Source organism: Nyctereutes procyonoides, unplaced genomic scaffold, assembly GCF_905146905.1.
Source record: "Nyctereutes procyonoides isolate TBG_1078 unplaced genomic scaffold, NYPRO_anot_genome, whole genome shotgun sequence".
Lineage (NCBI taxonomy): Eukaryota > Metazoa > Chordata > Mammalia > Carnivora > Canidae > Nyctereutes > Nyctereutes procyonoides.
The window spans coordinates 21,307,278-21,327,618 of NW_026575082.1; positions in this window are offsets into that span (position 1 = coordinate 21,307,278).

The window sequence follows — 20,341 nt, forward strand, 5'->3', positions numbered from 1 at the left end:
AGATACTTAGTTAATGTTACATTAACATTTCACAGCCCTCATTGATGACATATTTAGAAAAGTTCCTACAAACCCTAACTTTGGTTAGAGAGTAAATGTACCTCTCATCACCAGCAATCCAATCAGCCAAACCAGACATTATAATTATAATATTCTTAAACAATTTTTTAAGGGATGGAGGGGCAGAGGGAGAGGGAGAGAGAGTCCCAAGCAGCCTCCGTGCCCTGTGTGGAGCCTGACATGGGGCTCCATCTCACAACCCTGACCTCATGACTGAGCTGAAATCAGAAGTCGGATGCTTAACCACTGAGCCACCCAGATGCTCCTGATTATTACATTTTTATTGATGATATCAGCCTTTTCAGTAAAAGAATGAGAATTAGCCCACCCCCACCACACCCTCCACCCTTCTAGCCCTTCTACTTCTCAGTTTCCCAGGATTCGCCTTAAGATAGAACACTTCCTTGTTTACTCTCATTAGATAGCCTCTCATCAGGGATCATTTTCAACATTTTTTAGATCACATATAGGATTCTCATCTGTCTTACACATTCTGCTCATGCTGACCTATGTTTCCAGAACTTGCATTCTTTTCATAATCTTGAGAAATTTTCCCATCAATCATCTCACTCTCATCTTCTCAGAATATGTCTTTCATTGGCAAATGTGAGATGGAGAAAAAATAATCTTTAGTAGTGACAATAATGGCTTGGTTTTATATTGTTATTTATTTTGTATTTAAAAGGATGCCTGGGTGGCTGGGTCGCTGAATGGTTGAGCGTCTGCCTTTGACTCAGGTCGTGACCCCAGGGTCCTGGGATGGAGTTCCCCATCAGGCTCCCAGCAGGGAGCCTGCTTCTCCCTCTGCCTGTGTCTCTGCCTCTCTCTCTCTCTGTGTCTCTCATGAATAAATAAATTTTAAAAATCTTTATTTTATATTTAAAGACTTTTTTCTTAATAAGCAGTTCTCTCAACTATTGGAAGTTCTAATGTCTATAAAATATTGTTATTATTAACATACATAGAAGCAGTGTATTTATCTAATGCTTTTAATATTGTTATGGTTTTATAGAATATCAATGTAAGAATTAAATATATTGCCAGATATTACAGACCGAGGCAGGGAATAGGTTCAGATAAATACTTACAGGATCAGTTCTAAGGATGAATAATAAATTGATAAATGAGAATTAGTGTGATTTGAGGTTTAAATTTATGGGGAAAAATGCTTTGCACCTACCACTGGAATTAAATATAAAAATGTTAATGATGGTGTTATTAATGATTTGATTCTAGGATGTGCATGTGTGTCTTCCATTAAATAGGGGGATCAATCATTTCCAAGTGGAGAGACACTGAAAGACCCTGACAAGTGGCAGATTTAGTCTGTATATTTAGTTCTTTGAGTGATCACTTGATAATTTATCAATGAAAAATAGATTTCCTTTATGATAAGAAGCAAAATAAACACTAAACCTTTAAAATTAAAGGGAAAAAGCCTTATCAGTAATGGTGGCATTTCAATATGTTCTTCTTCAGCTGTGTTTATAGGTAAAACCCAAACAATCCTTTGTTTTTGGATTATAAGTGGCCACAAAGAGGTGTAAAATCAAAAATCCAGTAACTAACAATGGATGATGGGATGCAGATTTTTCTATTCTGATGGAGGATCCAAAATCTTGACAATAATGACATTAGAATTATGAAGCAATGGGCCATTTAACAATTAGAATAAGGTTTTATGTTCTCAGAGAAATCACTAATATTTTTGTAACATGTGGAAAGTATTTCTGAAATCAGTTGATTTGTCTTATCTCAAATTTACGCTGCCCTTTTAAACTATAATTTTAAGTGTAATCCAGGAGATAGTTGGACCTCCCACTGGCCCAGCTCATGGGTTCCAGTTTTAGCCTAATCTTCATTCATACCGACAGAGATCAGCCATATCCGTGGCACTCTTGGGAGGCAGCCATTGGGTTGCCAATGATCAGAGACATGGCCACAGTGATATGAGCATGCAAGGTGGGAAATGAAAAATGTCATCTAAGAGACGAGGCAACTGAGTCTCGGGACATTTGTGAGACACCTCAAGAGAATCTCAGAACTATTTAGGAAGAACATTTAGAGAGGCTGGAATTTGAAAAAAGCAGAAGGCTGAGACAGAGGAATACCCTTATTGTCACTTTACTATTACTGCTTTAGGCTATAGGAACCTTGAAAAATTTGTTATAGTTTGACAGTATATTTTAGCTACATTATCATAATCCAGGTGTATTACTTTCCTATGGCTGATATAGCAAATTTCCACAAGCTTGAAGGGCTAAAAAACAGAAGTTTTTTTCTCTCAAGTTCTGGAGGCCAGGAGCCTGAAAGTTTCACAGGGCAGTGGGGCCTCACTCCCTCTACGGGCCCTGGTGGACACTCTTTCTTGCATCTTCTGGCCTCTATGGCTTCTTCAGGTCTAATCATTAAAGCCTCTGCTACTTCACATCGTCTTCTCCTATTCTGTCTGGGTTAATTCTCCCTCTGTCTCTTTCTTTTATGGACACTTGTGAATGGATTTAGTGCTCATCTTGAGAATTCAGGAGAATCTCCCTATATGATATCCTTAATTTAACTGCATCTGCAAAAATTCACTTTTCTTATTAGATAACATTTGCAGGTTTTGGGTAAAAGGACCTGAAGACTCTTTGGTGGCTATTAACCAGGTATGATAGGATAACAGCAAAAACTAGTTAAAAAGAAATTAAGAGGGAAATCATAGGCCACTAACTTCAATTCCCACTCCTTTTCTTTTTTTTTTAAGATTTTATTTATTTATTCATGAGAGACAGAGAGAGGCAGAGACACAGACAGAGGGAGAAGCAGGTTCCATGCAGGGATCCCGACATGGGACTCGATCCCGGGTCTCCAGGATCACGCCCTGGGCCGAAGGCAGGCACCAAACCACTCAGCCACCGGGGCTGCGCCCCCCACTCCTTTTCTTAATTCCCTATTTTTAAAACTGTATTTTCATCATCATCATTATCATCATCATCATCTCAGGCTATGCTCTCTGCTTAATTTAGTTTTGTCATTCTAACATTTTTTACCCTAGCTATGTATAAGAATCACCTGGGCAACTTTATAAAACTATAGATACTCAGGCCCAACCATAAATGAATCAAAGTATAATCTCTGGGCCTGGTTATCAACATTTTTAAAAGCTGCCTAGGTGATTTCAACAGAAGGCCAAGGTTAAGATCTCCTTTAGTAAAGGGGGACAAATTATGCTTGATTTATGGGTCTGTGTCAGACCACTGGCTTTGAAACTAGAGTTTGAATCTTGTCTGACCTTTACTAGCTATATGACCTCAGACGAGAATCTCTAGTGCCCAGATTTATTTCAGTTAATATATGTTTATCTATAGATAGATATTTATTTAAAATATGCTCAGCATTTATGCATATTCATTTATAATATAAATATGGATAATGTTTGTTAAATGGATGTCAGGAACCATGTGAAATGTAACACCATGTTAAACGATAGTGATAAGATAAAGAGGAACGCAAACATGATTGCTGCCCATGTGCAACTTATACTATTGTGGGAAAAAAGACATTAATCAAATAAAGTCTCCTAAAATATGATACTGAGGCAAAACAGTGCTATAAAACTCTATAATGGTATTGGTAATGTTTTTACTCAGTCAAAAAGGTTCTGAAAAGCTTCTCTAAAGAAGTGATAAATACTGTGATGAAGAGCTAGGATCAGAAGAATAAGCAGGAGTTATTGAAGGAATATGAAGAAGGAAAAACAGTCTGGGAAAAGGGACAGGTGTATGCAAAACCCAGACTGTGAGAGAGCATAGTGAGCTCATGGTCTGGAGGTAAGCCAGGGACCAGTTGAGAGAGTGCAGTGACCTGTGGGACAAGACCAGACTGGGCAGGGGTTAGGCAGAAGTTCATGCAGGGACTTGAAAGCCATGTTAAGGAATCCTGCTTTCATTCTGAACACAATGGAACCCACCCAAGAGTTTTAATCAGGGAAAGTCAGGAAATGAGGGTGATATGTTGTTATCTTGGGACTCAGAGAGGGGCCAGAGTTAATGCAAATAAATGAGTGAGTGTGCTATTGACGAAGTTAACTAAAAGATGGTGGTAGCTTCAATAGAGTGATGATGACAGCAAGGAAAGGTATGGGTAGATTAAATAAATAGATGGGTGATAAAACTCACAGGGCTTGCTGAGGAAGAGTATGAGGGAAACCAGGGAAGACTCCTACACTTCTGGTTTGTATAGTTGGGTGAATGGTGAACCATGTACTGCAATGGAAAACTCCAGAAGAAAGTCAAGTTCAGGAGATTTGGTTTTGATCTTGTTTACTTTGACATTTTTATGAGTTATTTAAGAGGAATCAGAAGATGGCATTTGGATATGCAGGTCTTTAGTTAAGAAAGAAGCTTAGGATGGAGATAGGTGTTTGGGAGTCCTGTGGAAATAAACAGTAATTAAAGCTGCAGCTATAAATGAGATTTCTCAGGGATAGAGGACTGGGTGAGAAGATATGAGAAATCAAGGCTGAGTCCTGAAGAACTCCTGGCCCAGGAAGAGGGGAAGACAAACTTGAAAATTTGGCAAAGATTATCAGAGCCGTAGGAAAATAATCTGAGGAGCATTCATCAAGGAATTCCCCAAAGAATCAGTATACTTACAAAAGTGCACCCAACAAATCTGGATGTTGATTATAAGTGGGGTAAGATGAAGACTACGAAAAATCCACAGACTTTAATGCCATGGAGGTCACTGCTGATCCACGGAAGAACACTACCGGGAAGTAAATAAGCAGAAAACCAGATTGAATATTGGACGGTGCATGGGAAATAAATTAAAACACAGGGTGTAAATGAGTGTTCTGAGAAATTTGGTTGTGAAAAGAGTACATTACCAAATGACATTGAAAAGTTGAGGAATTTTTTCCTTACTTTCTATTTGTTGGTTTGAATAGGACGGATTGAGATCATTTAATAATAGTGAAAAGGAACTACATGGGAGGGAGAGGTGGAATTGTAGAGTAACAGTATATGTCCCTGAGAAGGAACTAGATTGGTCTTGGATAGGAGCTAGTTCTCCTTATTCAAAACAGGAGAGAGGTTAGAAGGGCTTCAGATGAAGTAAGTTTGCATGCTTGGTCTCAAGGACACGGAGACTGAGCATGCATTCTCTTTGACAAATTTTCTATTTTCTTTACAAATTCACCTACTGAATGGTAATAGAAAGGCAATGGTCAGAATTTTGAGAAGAGGGGAAGATTTGCATTCAGCTTGTGGAGAGTTTAGGAGAGACCGAATCAACCAAACTCAATAGGATTTCTAGGTATAATGAAGGTCCCAAGCAAGGTTGCTGTGTTTTCAGAAGTTCTAATCTTGTATTGTGTAATTTCCTCAAAGCTTAGCTGTTCAGGGCAGAGTTGAACTCACACAGGGTTGGAGAGGAAAAGGAAGTTGGGAATATACAAGAATATTAGTTACACTACACTGCGGACTAGATCCTCAATAAAACCAACAGTCTTAGAAACACATTCTCTGCTCACACTGATAATGTTTATTTCAGACTTTTCCCTCCCCTCAAAGTTCTAATCTTTCTTTTCCTTCCACTATCTACTCAGAAGATGAAAGCCCCTCCTACTTTTTTTAAATAATAAATTTATTTTTTATTGGTGTTCAATTTGCCAACATACAGAATAATACCCAGTGCTCATCCCATCAAGTGCCCCCCTCAGTGCCTGCCACGCAGTCACCCCCACCCCCCACCCTCCTCCCTTTGTACCACCCCTAGTTTGTTTCCCAGAGTTAGGAGTCTTCCATGTTCTGTCTCCCTTTCTGATATTTCCTACCCATTCCTACTTCACAGAGAAAGTAGAAGCCCTCTGAGAAAAGAGAGAAATATCCCACTTCTCTGAGACTAAACACTCAAGTTAGTGATTACCATGGAATGTGAGCTTTATAATGAGAGTGAGGAAATGAGAGGTGCTGATGGATGGGAGTTCCCTTTCTCCACTTAATTTTTACATAAATATTCATAACCTCATCAAATTTCTATAAATTCTTTTTAATATAAATATTCTATTGCCTTAAGTAATTAGAAAATTCCTCTACTATCATTTCTACTGTTTTATTTGATCTTTCATTGACTTCTTGTTATGAATTTTCATGGTGAATAAAGAATGCTTTCAAAAAGCTACTATGTGGGGCAACTGGGTGGGTCCGTGGCTGAGAGTCTGCCTTCAGCTCAGCTCATGATCCTGGGGTCCTGGGATCAAGTCCTGCATCGGGCTTCCTACAAGGAGCCTGCTTCTCCCTCTGCCTGTCTCTACTTCTCTCTCTCTGTCTCTCATAAATAAATAAATAAATAAATCAATCAATAAATAAATAAATAAATAAATAAATAAAACCTTAAAAGAAAAAAAAAACAACCAAAAAAACCAAATAGCTACAACATATATGTAGTTTGGCCCCCTCTCATGTCATGTCCATGTCATGACAGTGGCTGCTGCTTACCTTACATGTTTAAAGGATGATACTGATGAGGTCTGTTTAGTGTCTCTTCTCATGGCTTCAAACTAACTTCTCCCCTCCTGCTCTACTCAACTTTCTCACAAAAGGATTAGAAGTCTCGCAAAGTGGATGCAGTAGAGTGGAGCACACATGACCACAAACACATCAATGGTATGGGAAGAAAATACACTATGATCATGCTTTCGTGCTGGGCTGTCCTTTATGGAAGAATCACTATCTTCATAAATGGGTTTAGTGTTTTCAAAGTGCCTTCATATCTGTTACCTGCCAATTTTTGGAGGTAAACAACATCATTACCTCCATTTTTCAGATGTGAAATCTGAGATTAGGTGATATCAATGGGTTTACCATCAAAGCAGTTGTATTAACCATGTTTTTATTTTCTGTATAGCTTATCTGACATCTGGGGCCTTGCTGACCTTGGAGGGCCCTCCCAGGGATCAACAATTCCTACAGATAGGAAACAATGCACTTGCGAGTGTGCTCTTCAAATACAAACAAAGCCCAATTTGAGTCCACACCCCAAACACCACCTCTATCAGGTTCTCACATTCCTTTTTTTTTTTTAAAGATTGTATTTATTTATTCATGAGAGACACAGAAAGAGAGAGAGAGAGACAGAGACAGAGACAGAGACACAGGCAGAGAGAGAAGCAGGCTCCATGCAGGGAGCCTGATGGGGGACTTGATCCCGGCTCTCCAGGATCATGCCCTGGGCTGAAGGCAGGCGCTCAACCAGAGTCACCCAGGCATCCCAGGTTCTCACATTCTAAGCTACTATCCACTGGCCCTAATCATCCCAGGGCCAGGTACCAGACAACTAGGGACAGCCCTTATCTTATGCTCTAGGGCCTGTTGAAATTGCTCAAACCAGCCAATTGTAAACCCGCTTAACCTGTGTCTCAGCAGTTCTTTCCTGCTAAAACCACAATAAAGGATCCTGCCCACAGCTCTTCCCTCTCCCTCTACCTCCTCACCAACCTCGATGATTCACAGTATGGCTTCTCCTGGTATGTCATGTCTCTCCTCTTTGGGAACTATAAGTAATAAGGTATCTTTAAAAAAATATTTAGTTACTTGAGAGATAGAGTGAGTGAGTGAGCAAGAGAGAGAGCATTAGTGGGTGGAGGGGCAGAGGGAGAGTGAGAAATAAACTCCTTACTGAGCAGGGAGCCAGACACGGGGCTCCATCCCAGGACCCTGAGATCATGAGTTGAGCCGAAGGCAGATGCTTTACCAACTGAGCCACCTAGGTGCTTCAGTAAGGTATCTTTTTCACCGCTGTTGTCTCTTGATCTGTTGGCTTTGCAATATCTCAATTTTTTTTTATAAATACACTATATTTCAAAATAGTAGTTTTCACTTAAAAGTTGTGAAAGTCAGAGTTAGAATCCAGGTTTGAATTCTTTCCATTTTAACACTCTCTTGCACTATGGATGGTGGGGTATGAAAATCATATTTACTATTAATTGAATCCATTCATACATTAAATACATATATTTGGAGCACCCGTAATAAGCTAGGCAATTCAAATACATTATATTTGGAGCACCGTAATAAGCTAGGCAATAAGTATATATATATATATATAATTTTAATAAGGGTGCCCGGGTGGCTCTGTCGGTTAAGTGTCCAACTCTTGAATTCAGCTCAGCTCATGATCTCAGGGTCGGGAGATCAAGCTCCAGGTCTGGCTCTGTGCTCAGCATAGAGTGGTCTGCTTGGGATTGGGATTCTCTCTCTCCTCCTCCCTCTTCCCCTCCCCCCACTCATGTGTACACACTCCATCTCTCTCTCTCTCTCAAATAATTAATTAATTAATTAATTAAAACCTTTTAAAAATAAATTATAATAGGGAAAGTGGGCAGACAGAAAATAAGCAGGTTAATAAATGTCTGGATATGTAATTACAAATTGTGGTAAGTGCTCTAGGTGACAAGGAATCCTCTAACGTATGGTTGCCTACTTCAGATTGGAAATCAGAAGAGATTTCCTGAAGAGGGGATGTCTGAACTATAACCTGAAGGAAATGAAAGATCAAGCCAAGTAAAAAGTTCACCAGCTCTTAGATGGGAATGATCTTGTTTGTTTGTTTTTTTTCTTTTTTAAAGATTTTATTTATTCATGAGAGACACACAGAGAGAGGCAGAGGGAGAAGCAGGCTCCATGCAGGGAGCCTGATGTAGGACTTGATCCCAGGACCCCAGGATCATGACCTGAACCTAAAGCAGATGCTCAACCACTGAGCCACCTAGGTGCCCCTGATCTTGGTTTCTCAGAGAATGGAAGTAAAACTACAGTAGATACGATGTAAGAGAATGGCGCAATGTGAAATTGAAGAAAGAAGATTATTTCGGGATTTTTTGTGAGCTATGGAGTTTGAATTGTTTTGCCATATTGAAGGGTTTTAAGCAAGGAAGTGACATGATTCCTTTCATATATATAAAATTCACTTTGGCAGCTATGGAGAATGAATACAAGATGGATAAGAATAAGGGAAGGAAGCCAATTAGGAAGTTAATTTAATAGATCAGAAAAGATGTGTTGATGGTGGCTATGTCTAGGATGATGGCTATAAAGATGGAGAGAAACAGGGGGGCTTAAGATATATTTTGGTGATGGATTGATTATATGTGTAAGGGTGAGGTGAGGAAATCGGAAGAGCAACTTGATGGGGAAGACTGAGGGTGGAACATGCCTGTGTGCCTGTGTGTGTTAAATGCGTGTAATTGAGGTGGATGAAGTGGAAATTGAGAATCCTGTTTCAAAAATACGAGTCAAGTTTGACATGCCTCTGAACACTTTTGTGGAATAGTAATAGATGGTTTCCTATGGATCTGCATGTCAGATATCAGAAAGCTGAGCTGAAGATTTGTTTAAGAAGAAAATGCACAGAATTAGCATTTCACAATGCAGGAAAGAATGAGTTCATCTGGGGCCATATATATAAGAAAGAAAGGTCCACAACTGGTTTTTGAGAAGCTATAACACTTATAGGTTAAGGGCAAAATACTGGAAAGCAATAACCAGAAGTGGCCAAGAAAAAATGAAACCAAAACACGTGGATCACTTTGAAAGGTAGAATTATCACTATTTAGTCGGCTCAGAAGCTAATTGGCTGTAGAATCGAGATTCATACTCAATTTGTCTGATTTTGACATTTCTATTCTGATTCGTCTACAAGCTTTCTTTCTGAAAACAGTGGTAATAATTGAGCATCACATATTCTCAGTGTTTGTAAACTGACCAGTTGTAAATGTCTCCTGGGATTCTTATCAAAGAGCGGATTTTCAAGTCCCTCTCCTTCTGATTAAAGAAAATACCTGTTTTTATCCTGAAGCTACAAGCTAAATATAGGTTGATATAAAAATTGAAGAAGATAATGTAGTTTTACCCAAACTTGCTAGAATCTGATTGGTTAAATGACCTGCCCAAGGTCACACAGCTAGAATGAGTTGGCATTTGAACTCAGGACCATTTGTCTCCAAAGTTCTACTTTACTACTATGCCTCCCCAGTATGAATAAAAACACTAATCAGTTACCATGAATCTGTTAGGGCTTCCTTGATTCTGCTGAAAACCCATCTAACTTTTAGATGACATATATTTTTTTCTATAAAGCTTTAATTTTGTTGATTTCCCTTCTTTTGGATGTCTATAGTATTTATTATCTCTAATGTTAAATTATTGTTCAACATATGTTCCTTTGTGTTACTGTATTCTCTCTCCCCTGGATTGTAAATTCCTTGTGGTCATGACTTACATTCTGTGGCAACCACCAAAATCCATTTTCTCTTTCTCCCTAGTTACTGAGATTAAATCCCCACCTGCCCTTGAAGTTGAGTGTGACTGAAACAAAGTTCTTGCTAATGGAGTAGAAGTTTAATATGCCTTTTTCAGGCCTAAGCCATAATCATTTCTATAAGTGCTCCACCATGATCTTTCCCCCTTTCTATGTGCCCAAATGGTAATAATCAGTATTAAATGTGGTGGAGTCACTGCTAGCCTGGTTCCCTGAGAGACTGCATGGAGCATAATGCCCTGCCAATCTGAGATGCTCTATAACATATGTGAAGACAAAATAAACGTTAATAGTATTTGAACACTTACACTGGGGGATTGATATATATTTGTCAGTTTAGCATACCCTAATACAAAGTCCCATATTTCTTTTGTGCTCTATCACATTATACAACGTTCGAGATGTGATAAATGCTTAACATGGTGATGATAAGTACCCTGAATAGTAGATAAAAAGCTGAGTAATATAACAACGAGCAATTCTTGTAAGTTGAATGTGCTAAGTTTCAGTCTTAAGTTTATTATAATCATTTACTTGACTTCCAGATTTTGAAAAAATATTGTCTTTCATATTCTTTTTATTTTAGGTCAGTATTTTGATTATATTCATCTGAAAAACTGTTCTATTCTAATTTAGCTCAGGTGGGTCATCATAGCTAAAAATTATTGGTTAATTAATGCTAGTTTCACAGAATATATCATTTCCAATAGAAATGGTGGATTTAAATATTATTTTATAAGAATCAGGGGAAACATTACTTTCTGCCATTTATATAATTTATTTACAATACAAATCCATTTTTTAAAAGATTAGAGAATCTACAGTCCAAGCACTCAGATCACTCTCATGAATAATAGATCATTCTCATTAATACTTTCCATAATATATTAATATTAATGTATTAACACATTAATAATTTATTACTGGTTAAGGCTTTGAAACAAAACAAAGGAGACTTCAAATTACAAGATATATGTTACAACAGGAATAACATTTCTATAAAGCAGTTAGGGGAAAAATAAAATTAAATTATAGAATCAACCAACCCTCCCGCCCCCCAAAAAAGAAAGATTTTCAGGTTCCAATGACATTACTTGGAGAAATAATTAAAGTAAGATATAGAAAAAGCAATGAAGTAAATATTTTTGCTATTTTTCTTTGAATTATAATGTGTGCTAAATTAATAGGGAAGAAGTTAGAAAAAGAATAAACAGGGCAGCCCGAGTGGCTCAGCGGTTTGGTGCCACCTTCCATCCAGGGCGTGATCCTGGGGACCCGGGATGGAGTCCCACATTAGGCTCCCTGCGTGGAGCCTGCATCTCCCTCTGCCTGTGTCTCACCTCTCTCTCTCTCTGTGTCTCTCATGAGTAAATAAATAACATCTTAAAAAAAAAAAAAGAATAAACAATTCTGTTGACTATCGACTAAAACTTGATTTGACCAAAAGAGTGATGATTTTGATTTGCACTGTGTATTGTGTTATGGAAGTGATGAGGGATCAGGTTACTGTTAGAGCTTAATGTGACTAGTCTATACGTCATCCCAGGTATAATTTGTGAGGTCTCAGAAAGTGGTTGAGGGAAAGAGGGATCCAGAGATCCTTCTCCCCCCTGTTCCCATCCAGTTCTGATCTATTGCTTCTGCAGAATCAAATGTCTCCTGAAACTTGTAGGTAACTGGTCCAAGTGGGACCTTAGACTGCTGAGGGAAGTCCCCACTAGAAGCCCTAATTCGCAGCTTTCTTATCCAAAGCCTGAATTAGTATCTGCATCCTTCTGTCAGAAACTGCAGGACCAAAGGTGGTTGGATTCTAAGAAGAGCTTTATCCACATATAACTGAGGGTGTTTGGGGAAGATTGACAAGGGATGGGACACACATGATCTCTCTGGACCACAAGTGTCCAGAGAAGCAAGATGGATAAGCTAAATCCTATTTTCTCTTGGAAATTGAGACAATAATTGAAGTTGGAGAAAATTCTTCTAGGTAGTTTAGCAAGGAGATGGCCCCCTACTTGTTTTTACACTTTCAGCCCTCTAGAAGAACATGCAAGTATGTTTTCTCCTGTTTGTAGGACTACCACATCTCAGGAAATTTTAATAATCCAACCTGACAGCTAATGGCCAGCAAAGAAAGAGGAAGAAAAACTTGATTGCATTATATCCACAGTACTAATACAGCTGCTGAAAAAGATAGGCCACAGTCTGAATAAGAAAATAATAAGAATACTTAGGTAGAGCCTTAAGGGAAGCAATCATACTTGCATATAAACACTTCCCTTAGCTTATTCTTAGAAATCCATGAGTTGCCCATGAGAATACTTGGATTTTGAATGTTTAGGTCAATAAACAGACTCTTAATATAAGAATATAGACAGACACATGGAACACGATCTTAAAAGAGAGTATGGCCATATGTATTTTCACTTGTATTTAGGATCATGATGAAACTTTTAATGAATTAATTTATTATCACTTACTAGTAAGAAAAAAATTAAGGAGGTAGGTCTAATAATAATGATTCACTTAATGAATTCCATATGAAAAAAATTTTGCAATAAATCAAATGGGAAATATCATTTTTAAAAATGAGTCATCAAATGATGCAACATTGAATAGACAGATCAAACCCAAATGATTCTGTGCAAATTCCTATTCAATACAATTTTCACATTGTAAATGGTACTATAGATAGAGTAAGGTATTGTATGTAACATTAAATTTTTGTCATTTGATTTTTATTGGTTTTGTAGCTCTGTTTTCAATTTATAAATTTGTGTTATGTTTATAGTTGCATAAGAATTAAGAAAAAAAGGTAATAATTTATTGAATTCTACATCCCAGGATTCGGAATTGTGATGTCAAGTCAATGTATCATGTGGCTGCGAGCTTTTATTCCATGTCCAGACACACTGTCTCATGTTCTTTTCTTTATTTTCTTTTTTTTTTTTACTGTCTCATGTTTTAACAACCTATAATACAATGGGCTATTCAAGAAGCTGAAAAGCATTTTCCCAAGTCCAGCTACTGTGAGATCAAAACATCTCATTTACCACCAAATTTGTGATTGTTTACAAAATACAGTGGAAAGGTAATTCTTTAGAGATGAGGTTTATTGCTGTCTATTCAAATAAAAATATCAGGAGAATATTATATTTCAGTGAGAGGTGAAGGAAAGGCAGTGTTTAAAATGACGTCTTTAATAGAACTTATTATTCTCATGCTTACATTAGTAATTATAAAATGTAGTTTCTGAATCCTTTATTAGAGCTTAAAGGAATGATGTTATTATGTATTTGTTCTCCATTCTTATTTGTATTTCTGTTCTTGGCCTACCCCCCCATCCCCAAAAGTCCTATTTTAAATAACAGGAGCAATTGAAGAAGGTTCTTCTTTCATCATAATCAAGACTTAAATGTGTCTCTGAAGCAGACCTAATCCTAGTGGCAATGATTTTGCAAATGTGTCCTTTTCAAGATATTTACCCTTATTGAGACCAGCTGGGAGGGGAGGGAAAGCATAATTTGACCAATTCAAATAGCATAATTGAAGGATTATATCCTAATATCTTGCTCACCAAACATTGGCCCACTGAATGTTAGATTGACAGGAAGCATTATATGCTCTTTTTAGGAAATACTTTTGAGTGGTTGCCATAACTGACTTGAAAATGGAATTCCTAAAAACAACAGCTAAGAAATCATCTCGAAGGAGCACACCTGAGCTGTCACTCCAGCTCTCAAAAGCTCGATTCTCTGTTGACAACGTTAACTTAGGCCATCTGTAACTTGTTCCTATCTCTTCCCAATCTCATCTGGCCACTTAATATGTCTTAGATCTGATGCTTCAAGAGTCTTCGGTGTGTATAAAAAAAATGATACATCTTGATTCAGCTGATGGAGCATAAGATTGCTCTTACAGAAATATTGCAAGTTTTCAAAAAAAATTTATGGGACTTCAACAGAATGAAAGACACTATAAATTTTACACAATGAATGAAACATGTTTTCTCAGCTGTTTTCATTCGGTAGAAAATTATGTATCACCCATTTCAAATGGTGCCCACACTTCACTCATCTATTTGATAGCTGGTTTCATTTAGCTAGTGGGGAAGGGAGAAGAGAGAGGAAAAACTCCACTCATTTGTTCATCTTTCAAAAGAAAATCTGAGACACTTACAAAAAGCAATTTAGTGCTTTTATTCCCCCTTTATATGAGGTTTTGACTTATGACTTCAAGGAAGAACCCCATCAGAACCCAGCATTTCACAGGGACTTATCCTTGGGCACTTTTGATTGCCATCTACTTAGAGTAAATAAGTGGACACTTGCAGGAAATCTATTTCCTTTCAGTGCTATAAGATTCACACCATATTATGAGATAAAGGGAAATGTTGTGGGAAATACAAACACAATGACAAAGAAGAATTGCTCAATTTATTAGAAAAGAAAGATTCTTTTTCAAAAAGATGAAAGTAGACAATATATTGTTCTGGTGTGATTTCAATTTCATTTATATGCAGCTTTCAAATGAAATTATTTCAAAAAGAATTAAGATATGAGACTTTTCTCTCATATCTTGAATGAGCTGGTTCTGAATTCTTTTCCTGCAGGAAGTTTTCTTATTTTATCCTACCTGACTTGCCTCACTTTCATGCTCATAATACCAATCGAGATATGATCGTTGGTTCTTGTTGTGTCCTTTCTGAATGAGTTATTTGCTTTCCGAAGATTTTGGCCCAATTTCTTCCACTAGATTGGCAGTTCTTTGAAGATCAGTGTGCTGTTTTCTGATTGTAACTAATCTGTGTAGCCCCTGTTTATATGCCGAAGAATTCAGAAAATGTTAGGGCATGACCACCTGGATTGTTTTTACAGGTAGTCTTTGTCCTGTTTTGCTCATTCAGTGTTGCTTAAAAGTGGCGACTACTCAGTCCTCCTTGTCTTTCACCCCAGTTTCTGTTCTTGACGGTGGAGCATGTTCCTTTGGTTACAGGCAATAGTGCATGGCTGACTGGCATTTTCTTGAACCAATGCCTTTGCATTATCAAATGAAGTGTGGTCTCTGGGAAAACTCAAGAGCACTTTAGGATTATGATACATGAATCAGAGAAACAGCACTGTTTCACTGCCACCCATCAGGTAACACTGGTAGCATTGTGTACATGCTTGGTGGGTCCCTGAAAATTAAAAAGAAAATTACCTTAAAAGTCACTACCTTAGGTGTATCCTGGACTTGATACCGACTTCTTTCTTATTTAAAATAAGGCATTTTCGTTTTGGAGAATTGAATAGGGAAATAATAAGTTGCTACTCTTTCAGGAAATGTTTTTGGGATTGATGTGGGAATTTCGATTTGGGTGTGGGAATTTGAAATTCTCAGGAGAAAAGCAAAACTCGTATAGAACAGTAACTACTCATTAGGTGACATGAGGATCTAGAAATGAGATGAGTTACAAGGGGCTGAATGTATTTGCCCTTCTCGCTTCCCTTTTTTGCTTATTGGATTTATTTATTGTGATTGTTAATTGTATATGTCAACCTCACTGGGACACAGGGGGCCTCGATGATTGGCTTAACTGTTATTTCTGGGTGTGCCCTTGAGGCTGTTTCAGTAGATTGAATAAAGCAAATTGCCCTCCCCAGTGTGGATGAGCATCATCTAATCCCCTGAGAGTATGAATAGAACAAAAGGGCGGAGGCATTAGTCAGGTGCCTTCTCGTGTTCTTGGTGCTGCTGGTTCTTGAGCCTTCAGACTGACTGGAATCTATAGCATAGGATTTGTCTCTTAGGTCTTCTTAATTTACCACCCACTTTCCTGGGTGTCTATTTTGTAGACAACAGAGTGTGGGACTTGAAAAGCTCCATAATCACAGAAGCCAAATCAGTGTGTGCGCGTGTGTGTGTGTGTGTGTGTGTGCATGCTGTGTGTACTCTATTGGTTCTCTTGTACCCTAGCTTCCATCCTTATGTGGCAAATGTAAGACAATGTTTATCTTCTTTCAAAATTTAGAAATCAAGAACATTTTTAAATTCCCGACTCGTGTGATACAAATATAAAATGTACTTAAGCCAGAGAGAATATATTGGAGCAAAATTGTTCTCAAGGACATAATGAATGAAATAAGGACTTGAATGAATACTTGACTGAGAATTGGGACTATTTTATGATATATTTTTGACTCTGTTTCTTTCTCTTTTTTTAAGATTTTATTTATTCATGAGAGACACACACACAGAGAGAGAGACAGAGATACAGGCAGAGGGAGAAGTAGGCTCCATGCAGGGAGCCCGAAGTGGGACCCGATCCTGGGTCTCCAGGATCAGGCCCTGGGCTGAAGGCAGGCGCTCAACCACTGAGCCACCCAGGGATCCCCTGACTCTGTTTCTAACTAGAGGTGTAAATGTGGTGATAGCTCTTCTCTTTCTGGGTTTTAGATGCCTTATCTTCAGAGAAGGGGATGGACTGTATCAGTCATTCTCAACTTGAGGCAGTTTTGCTCTCAGAGGACTGTTGGCAAGTGAGACAAGTGACAGTGGTGGTGATGTTACCAGATGATCTAACATAGCTGATAACTCAGGAAACAAACAGATGAACTCTGGCACTTTTGTGGCCAACTGCTTCATCCTGGAGAATCCTAGGGGGTGCTGGACAAATCAAGAGCACAGCTCTGGCTGGGTTGGCCAACACTGTTGCCAAACAAACTTGGATAAACTCATCACAAGAGAAGCCAGTAACTCAAGAGATAGGTTTTGGAAAAGAGAAAGGGAGAAATTTATTTCGAGTGTGGGCAGCTGGGGGAGGAGGGAGGCCCAAGCCATAACAACCACCCTCTCTGCCTGCAAGGTGGACAAGTGAAGTTGTATAGAGACAGGTTGGGGAAAGAGAGGAGGTAGGGGATGCACGATCACAGGTCAGGGTATTGGTATGTGTTCAGCCCTAGTTCATGGATAGGGAAGGGGATATGTGTGGTGTAGTCTTCCATTGTTATCAGTTTTTCTGGTCTGGTGGTTGGAATGTTCCAGTCATTGTCAATGCCTCAAGAAAGTGCAATAAGAAGTAATTGTTGGGGTCTATAGTTGAGCAAGAGAGATTGCTGACAGGAATACTGGCATCTCATGGGTAAAGGATAGAGATGCTGCTAAACATCTGACAATGTACAAGACAGCTTCCCACAACATGGAATTATCCAGCTCCAAATGTCAATAGCATTAAGGTTGAAAACCCCTGGTTTAGATTCTTCCTCTTGCAGTCCTAATCTTTATGAATCTATCACTCTGCTCTCATTGTATCAGTCAAAGTATTTGAACTTTGAAGGTTTTTATTTTTTTTTAAGTAAAAAGAGCAAGTTGTGGTGCATAATTAATATGAAAGAAAATTTTACTAGCAAGAAATATGGTCTCATTTAAGAAATACTTCCCTGGATTTATTAATTTAAAGGATAGGATCAATACCAACCACCTTCTCCCAAGGAATATCTTCTTTCATGGATCTCTATATATACAATTTTTTAATAAAACTATTTAAGGAGGAGACTAAGGGTTTTTTGTTTTGTTTTGTTTTGTTTTGTTTTTGTCTCAAAGCTATTTTTGTATTTGTTACTGGTGACAAACCCTGTCAGTAAAAAGTTGAAGAGGAGTAGAGAGAGGCTCAAAATGACTGTCTGCAAATCCCCTTGCTTGAAAATATTTTCCAGGGGCACTTGGGTGGCTTGGTGGTTGAGTGCCTGCCTTTGGCTCAGGTTGTGATCCTGGGGCCCTAGGATTGAGTCCCACATCAGGCTCCCTGCATGGAGGCTGTTTCTCTCTCTACCTATATATCTGCATCTCTCTGTCTCTCTCTCTGTCTCTCATGAATAAATAAATAAAATCTTAAAAAAAAAAAACCTTTCTACACTGCCTCTAATTGAGAAATCCTGTTTGATTAGCAGGCTCTTCCTTGGAAATACAGATGAGCTGGAGAATGAACGAACGTCACTCTCTGTTAGTATGAATCTCCTTAATCAGAATGATACCTACAGACACGGTTTTGTCTGGAAATAAGGAAATTTGTAGATGGTGCCTGCATGGGTGAGGCTGTTTGAGAATGTGACTCTCTGGTGAACAGGGAAGAGAAGGTATTGGAATGAGGCAGAATGAAGAGTGCTTGGTCTTTGTGTTTCCACTTTGGGGAATCACCCACTAAAGTGTGACTGCCTTAGGAAAGACAAAGAGGAAGACAACCCCAAATTCTCAGTTTGGACATCCCATCTTCACAGCAAATTTCTCTAGTTGTGTCTACCAAATATTCCAGACAAGAAATGGGGAAAGAAATGTACTGTGAATTGTTTCTTTTTTCTTTTTTTGTTTTTATTAGTAGTAGATTTTTATTTTCAGGAGGCCTTAGAAAATATTATCCAAAAATGCGGGAGGTTTATTTATTTATTATTATTATTATTATTTTTTAAATTTTTATTTGCTTATGATAGTCACACAGAGAGAGAGATTGGCAGAGACACAGGCAGAGGGAGAAGCAGGCTCCATGCACCGGGAGCCCGATGTGGGATTCGATCCCGGGTCTCCAGGATCGCGCCCTGGGCCAAAGGCAGGCGCCAAACTGCTGCGCCACCCAGGGATCCCTATTATTATTATTGTTTTAATATTTTATTTATTTGTTCATGAGACACACACACACACAGAGAGAGAGAGAGAGAGAGAGAGAGAGAGAGGCAGAGACACAGGCAGAGAGAGAAGCAGGCTCCATGCAGGGAGCCCGATGTGGCACTCCATGCCAGGTCTCCAGGATCACAGTGCCAAAGGCAGGCGCTAAACTGCTAAGCCACCCAGGGATCCCCAATATTTGAATTTATGTAACAATCAAAGGTGACTTACCTGCCCTCCTGTCAGCTTAGTGAGTCACCTGACCTCCTTGAGCTTATGGGGTTATTATCTACAGCTCATGGGGGTGTGGGAGTACTGTTTTCACCTCAAAGATTCACTTGTGAATATACATTTTTTCTTTAAATGTAATATTATTTTATATATAATGCATAATTTATTTATAATTATTAATAATGGTGTTATAGTTATAACAATTATAATTCTACTGTAATATTATATATATATATATATATATATATATATATATATATATATATACACGCATTTTTTTAACATGTAAAAAAATAGGTCAAGTGGGTATTTTTTTATTTGCCTGGAGCAGATCTACTGGTCCCCAGCTGGTAGGATGAACTGGCCTCCCATTTCAGCACCTTCTAGTTTCTGTCCTCCACAAAGGCACATCGTCTTTTCTATCAGGCAGTGGATTTACTTCTGAGCTCCTCTCCTTTTTGAAACTTGTACTAAGGTGCCAACGACCTTGGGCTTTTAAAGTTTCCTTTCTATGGCATCTAGAGTCTATTTAACAGCAGGCAAAATTAAAGGAAATTAGGGCATGAGTTAAAATTGTTGAATTTCAGATATTAAGAATGGATAGGTGAAAAATAAGGGGATTTCTAAGGTTCCTCTTGATGACCTTTTGTTCCTAACCAGACAGCTAAGCAGTATGTCTTTCTTTTCCCTTTCTGTTCCAGAGACTTCTATCCCATAGAAAATATAGATCTATTATACCTAATCTGAAACCTCAGAGCCTGATGTTTTTCAGAATTCATTTTTTTGGGAAAGATAATACAACGAATTGGCAGAAAACAGTGGATTTTCACTGAGAAAACAGTGAACCTGCTCTGCATGGTACTTTCATGGCAGATACCTGCCATTATATGTTTGTCCAAACAGATAGAATGTACTACACCGAGAGTGAACCCTAATGAAACTATGGACTCTAGGCAATAATGTGTCAATGCCAGTTCATCGATTATAACACATGTACCACTGTGGTGCTGGATGTTGATAAAAGGGAGGCTATAGATGTGTAGGGACAGAGAATATGTGGAAAAATCTGTAGCCTCTTCTCAATTTTGCCATGAACCTAAAACTACTCTTA